The sequence below is a fragment of the Lagopus muta genome, chromosome 1, assembly GCF_023343835.1.
Source record: "Lagopus muta isolate bLagMut1 chromosome 1, bLagMut1 primary, whole genome shotgun sequence".
Taxonomy (NCBI): Eukaryota; Metazoa; Chordata; class Aves; order Galliformes; family Phasianidae; genus Lagopus; species Lagopus muta.
The window spans coordinates 25,466,304-25,473,713 of NC_064433.1; positions in this window are offsets into that span (position 1 = coordinate 25,466,304).

A 7,410-nucleotide genomic window follows, 5' to 3' on the forward strand; every position below is an offset into this window, starting at 1 on the left:
CAAGTGCAAAGATACAGAGTAGTTCAGTTGCCTAATAAGTTTTCAAGAACTCATTAGTGAGCAGAGCTATACCTCCACTGATGCTGATTTCTTCCATTGGCATGATTCTGTGTTCTACACACACATATTAAAGCCACAAGATTGTATGAGAGCCCATTCACACTTTCAAAAAGCAGTGCTTGTTTCTGGAGATAGGTAACTCATTCAAACAATAGCAATAAAAATCCAAACCAAATAATCCTCCACTCCTAAAACTCAAACAGATACACTGTATTATTTTCAAATGTAATGCTCTCATCTTATGAAAGGGGCCATATGTCTTGCATTATCAAAGAATAGAGTAGAGTGAATATGAGCACCAATGAGAACACCAATACAAGTGCACAGGTCTCAGTGTATGGCCATCTGCTCGGATATGCAAGTCGTAAGTATTTTAAGCATTAGCAGGGAGCTAATTGTGCCCCAACATTTGATTGGTCACGTGTTGGTGGAAGCGATTACAATGGACTAAAAAATATCTGTCTAGTAGATGTCCCTTTACTATTCTTGCACATTTAATGAAGAAACTCTGCTAATCGGTTTCAAATTCCCTTATTTTTGATTCTTCAACTTTCTTTTATAGTAATTTTTTTTCCCAGCAAAATTTAATGAAATAAATTAATTTTAAGCAAGTGAAAAGTTATAAACATGATAGTCATCAGATACTTATGGAAAACAATGAAAAAGTGTAATTCCCTCCACCAGAAAGGTGTGTAGTACGAAGAAAACAACTACAAATTCAACAAAAGAAGATAGAAAAAATAAATAAAGGACACAAATATGTCCTCAACATTCGTAATGACATGATACTGATTCAGACCAAGCTGAGGGAGTCCAAGTATGGTCTCCCTAGCTGTCTAATTACTAGCCTTCTTGTGTATGGAAAAATACTGACACACCTACATGGGATGCAAGATTTAAAAAACGATGAGGTTTTGGAAGTGAGAAATAATACACATCCCCTGCCAACTTATTAAGTTATGCTTAATTTGCTTTGTCCTGTTGTTCCCTCCCTATTTTGCTATCTATTTGTACTGATTAACTGGTTAATATTGAACTCAACATTTTTTAAAAAAGAAAGTATATTAGTGATGTATTTTCGTTTTGAATGGAAAAGAATTGTTACAATCCAGTTACACAAAAGAAAAGCAGCTATTTATAGACCTTGTATGCTAATGATTAAGAGGTGTTGATTAGCATCATACTTTTATTTCACACAAAAATGTGCGAACCTTTCATAACAAAACTTGTAAGAAAGCAGACGTTGCCTCATTTATTCATTTGTTTGTTAAAGCGAAGCAGTCAGCAGTTTGCCAAAGCCAAACTTCCTGCACATCTCCCAGCCTTTCAGGTCAGGGCAGGCGAGCGTGACATCACTTCCTTCTCTCTTTCCTGGCCCCCAACCCTCCTCTCTCGCCAATGGACTACCCAGTAGACCTTACTGTGTGCACTTTACAACCTATTGAAACAAGAGTCCTTAAAAGAAGCAGTTCAAACTTAGCTCATCTTTCCACCAGCTTAGCAGGGTACAGGGCAATGACTGGACAAATGGTCCTTGCTCCTAAGTCAACAGAAAGTTGATCTGATGGGTACCTGCAGAACATTCAGAGAGACTTGTCAAAGTAACTCGAGTAAATAAATCCTGTGGTTTCTCAAGGAAAATTTAGGCATTCTTATTTGGGAAGCATTTGACACAGTAGAGATTTTGAAATAGCTCCTTTTTTAATACACAGAATAAAGTGCCATACTCTTTACACAGAAAACACTGTGTTTTCCTCCCTTTATGCCTGCTGAGATTGAGCCGGTTTCCGTGATGGCAGGGAAGGGCTTTTCAAGCAGAGTCAGGAGGAAGTGAGGAAAGGAATTCCTCTTCTTGAGCTTAAGTGGGCGATGATATTTGGTAATGGAATTTTAGATGAAATGTGTGCTTCTGCATGTTTGTTTATGCCGTGTTGAAGATCCTGTTATTGCTTTTGTTGGTGGATAATTTCATTTGACAAAATGTTGCGGATTCATCTTAATGTATGTATTTGGAAGTAAGTGGGATGCTTAAAAAAATAATACAGAACTGAACATGCACAATTCCAGTGCACAGATAATATTTTACAATAGGAAAATGCCAGGATAGATATTTTTAATTTTTCATAGTACCTTTGTACTTGTAAAGCTTTAGCTTTTGTTCATGATGATAAACATCAGGAAATCAAACTCGCTGAAGAGCAGATTAAACAGTTTCAAAAACTTGGTTGCGTGAGAAAGGAGAAAATACTGCTCAAACATAACCAGTATTTCTGTGAGTATGTGATGTGTTGTCAGCATTACATTCTCTGTTCTGTCTTTTGATGTGTGGTTAAGGGCTAAACGGAAGTCTCCCTCTAGCAGACTGTGTGCCTGGTCTAAGTTAATATTTGAGAAGGTCATATATAAAATGCTGGGCCTCCAAACCCTTGATTACACCAAACAAGCTGGGAGAAATACTGGTTTCTTTGGTCTTACAACTTGCTTTGTGTCATCTCTCATTTTTGGAACATACTGTAATTCTTGAGAACTTACTGATATTTGAATCATAGAATCATAAAATTGCTCAGGTTGGAAAAGACCTTAAAGATCATCGAGTCCAACCATGACCTAACCATATTACCCTTACTCTAACAACCCTCCACTAAATCATGCCCCTGAGCACCACATCCAAATGGCTTTTAAACACATCCAGGGATGGTGATTCAACCACCTCCCTGGGGAGCCTATTCCAGTGCTTAACAACCCTTTCAGTAAAGAAGTGTTTCCTAATATCCAACCTAAACTTACCGTGGAACAACTTGAGGCCATTTCCCCTTGTTCTGTCACCTGTCACCAGTGAGAAGAGAACAACCCCGCTCTCGCTGTAAGCACCTTTCAGATATTGGAAGAGAGCAATGAGGTCTCCCCTCAGCTTCCTTTTCCCCAGACTAAACAACCCCAGTTCCTTAAGTCTCTCCTCATAGGGCATATTCTTCAAGCCCTTCACAAACCTTGTTGCCCCTCTTTGGACCTGCTCCAGCAACACAATGTCCTTTCTGTACTGAGGTGCCAAAAACTGAACACAGTACTTGAGGTGAGGCCTCACCGGTGCCGAGTACAGGGGCAGGATGACTTCCCTAGTCCTGCTCACCACACCATTCCTGATACAAGCCAGGATGCCAATGGCCTTCTTGGCCACCTGGGCGCACTGCTGGCTCATACTCAGCCAACTGTCCATCAGTACACCAAGGTCCCTTTCCATCAGGCAGATTTTCAGCCACTTCTCCCCAAGCCTGTAGGGTTGCCTGGGGTTGTTGTGACCAAAATGCAGGACCTGATCCTTGGCCCTATTGACACTCATACAGTTTACCTTGACCCATTGATCCAGTCTATCCAAGTCCCTCTGTAGTGCCTTTCTTCCCTCAGGCAGATCAATGCTCCCTCCCAGCTTGGTGTCATCTGCAAACTTACTGAGGGTGCACTCAATCCCCTCGTCAAGATCGTTAATAAAGATGTTAAATAGAAGTGGCCCCAGTACTGATCCAACTGGGTTTAAGTCCATTGACCACAACACCTTGGACCCAGCCATCCAGCCAGTGCTTCACCCAGCAGAATGTACGCCCATCCAAACTGTGGGGCAGCCAGCTTCTCCACAAGAATGCTATGGGGGACAGTGTCAAAGGCTTTGCTGAAGTCCAGGTAGGCCACACCAACTAACAGCCTTACTTTCATCCATTAAGTGGGTCACCTTGTCATAGAATGAAATCAGGTTTGTCAGACAGGACCTACCATTTGTAAACCCATGCTGACTGGGCCTGATCCCCTGGTTGACCTTTAACTGGTCAACAGTGATTCCCGAGATCATCTGTTCCATAACCTTCCCCAGCACCGAGGTGAGACTGATAGGCCTGCAGCTACCAGGATCATCTTTCTGGCCCTTTTTAAAGATGGGCGTTACATGTGGCAGTCTCCAGTTCACCAGGACATCCTCGGTTAGCCAGGACTGCCAAAGGATGAGGGAGAGTGGCTTGGCAACAACATCCACCAACTCCTCAGCGCTCTAGGGTGCAATCCATCCAGCCCCATGGACTTGTGAGCATCCAGCATTCAGAGCAGGTCAAAAACCATCTCATCGTGGTTTGAAGATGAAAAGCATAATGAAATTATTATTTAGGGATTTCAGCATTTATTTTTTGAAACATTTCCATAAATATGATGATATAATATAAATAAGGAGAAGAGCAGAAACTCTCGATGTGACGTCTCATTTTTTTAGGTTCAGGTAAATGAAATTTCTTCTGGTTCACTGTCTCAATTAATTGGACCCACAGACTTCATTCATCGCCAAATGCCACTTTCAATTTTTCTGTCCTATGTTCTCTGCTTGGCCTGAGAGATCTGTCTTCTCCTCCTTATCTGCTGGACTTTTATAGCTTCCTTCTACCATTCAAAATCATTCAGTCTGCTGTCTCTTTCCACCTGATTACTTTAACAAGCATCCCACCCCCCTCATGGGGGAAGAGAGAGGTGCAAGTTCATGTCCATTCTGAATAAATACTGCAACTAGGCATGCTGTTTTACTGGAAGCCAACCTCAGCTGGAACCTCATGGTGATGTCAGTGTTATACATCCCAGTAATCCATAAAATAATGTTATTAAAAATATTTCTTACCTTAAAGAACATAAATGTTGAATTACGTTCCAAAAGGATTATGACAGATTTCAAGTAAGATGAACAAATAAAATTACACTGCTCATCTATCAACCATAAGAAGTACGTTACAGTGGAACTTGGAATTTCTTCTTGTATAATATGATAATACATGCAGGAGAAAAAAAAATCACACAAAAAGAAATAACAAAAAAAACAACAGTTCATGAGATAAGAACCTTACCAAATTTCAGAATTGCCTTTTACAGTGTATATATATATTACATATTTTTTCCCCATCTGAGCACATGCTTGGATCACTAAAGAGGATAGAAGAAATACAATGAAATGGGTTTTTCAGTAGAAGAAAACTCCAACAGGAATGATGCCATGAGCCCAAATGCGGGGAATAACTGCTTCACCAGTTCACCCCGGGACTCCAGCTCGGGTTGTCTGAAGTCCTGCACTGGATAACTTTAAGTGAGCAGAGATGGACTGCAGCATTATTTGCATCTCATTAATGGCCATGCATTTTCACTACATAAAGAAATTAACCTCTATGCTATGACTTGCAGGCTCAGGGGTAATAATGAAACTGCAGTCAAACACCTTTCCTCCACTAAAGCTCTTCGGTTATTACTAACCTCAGAAAACAAAAACAGGATAAAATTGTAAGCATGACATAAATATTTAATTTCAGTGCCTGTCCTATATTCTTGTATGATAAATAAAAAACAATCTTGAAATGAAGTTCATAGATTTGGCTGTTACATGATGTTCAAGTTTCTGCTCCACACTCTACTGGGGGTAACTATTCATTTCACCAGGAAAAAGAAATATGACAACAGGAATCAACAGAAAAACCTTGAAATTCTTAATCTATTTTTGCTTTCTCAGTACAAGACTCCTTTAAAGATAGGAAAGATGCTACTGAAATATAAAGTGAACCATAAAGCTAGGCAGCATTTTTTGACCTTGTTTTGATTCAGATCTGCACACACATAAAAATGCTACTTCTCAGCTACTTATATATATTTGTATGCATATACATATTTATGAATATATCCTTATTAATGTTCAACATATTCATAAAATATATTTCTTAGTTTGATAGGCACTAAGGGGAGAAAGAGATAATACTATGACAATATTAATATGGAAAATGCGAAAAAAAATATTTTAAAAGGTAAAAGCATATGAAACATTCCAGCATAGTTTCTTTTTTGTCAGAGATTTGAATTAAAAATATGAAATAAAACAAAGTGCTGTAGAAATTTGTCGATTTAACAAACGGTGATGCCTATAATAGGTGTTACGATGCTCAGTTTGGGACGTATAAGAGCCCACTCAAAAGCTGTACTGACCACACAATTTAATGCAACTGGACTTAATACATAAACAAAACAAAAACAATCAAAAAAGCCACTTCAATAGAACTTTTAAATTTTGATTTGAAGCAGTTGAAGAGAATCTAATGGTGATATTAGACTTGGTACAGTAATTCTAGAAATGTTTTTAACCTTTTGTAGTATTTTGTCCCTGTTTCCTCCAAGGAATTTTACCCCCTTTTAATTCCTGAATTCTGGTTTAAGATACTTTCATTTAGCCACAGACAATGCACGTTATGAGAGGCAAACCTCACGTCAGTATATTGAATTGCCGCATTAATTTGACTATGTATTAAAAGGTTTGTCTACCTTTAGAGTTCTTAAAAATCTTACTTAAATACAGAGTATTCATGGAAGCTACTTAGAGCCACACTGTGCTTTTGAGCTGCATAATAGTTTCCACAGGTTTTTATGGATGCTTCGGGAGAACTGAACTGGAATGTAACAAAAAAGCATCCCCTACTTACTGCTTGACTACACAATGAACAAAAATTTGTACCATTCTTTAAAGTTTAGAATATTTCTTTTTTTTATATATATTATCAGCTTTTCCTCCAATTCCCACTTCCATGTCCAATATTAACTTATTGCTTAATTGTTTTCCTCTCTGATTTTTTACTTCTAGTTCATTCAGTTTTCAATTGATTCTATTAGAAGTGGTAAAGCTTGCTAACGTTACTATATATTATTACTATAATATACTATAATATACTATATAATACTATATTATTACTATATATTATACTATATATACTATATATATACTATATACATGTATATATATATATACACTATATATATATAGAGTATATATATATATATATACTATATATATAGTATATATATATATACTATAGTATTTTATAGTAATATTAGTCAGATAGGCTGCCTTGTTATTTGATGACACAGCCTTTACACACTACTTAGAAGAAGAAACCATGGGAAATGCTTTCAGCACCTTTGTGCTAACACGTAGCACAGTTCTGATAACTAAAACCCATTTGTTTTTGTTGATTTTCTTGGATATCAGTGGATGAGATTTGGCTCAGCATGATTTTCAGAGACTGAATTTTGACACATTCATCATTTTGTATTCCATAAATTTCCAGATATGTAAATAAAGCTACAATATGTCTTTTAAGAAGTATGTTGTAAATTACTTTTGGCAGTGTGGTAGGGGACACACGAGTAAAATCTCTAGTACGCGTGTTTGTGTAGAGAGCAAATAACTGAAAAGAGCTTGGTAACACCTAGATTCACTGTATTCTTGTAATTTTTGCATAATTCATAGTAAGTAAAACACAGCTTGAAAGAAAGTAGGTGTTGATTTTA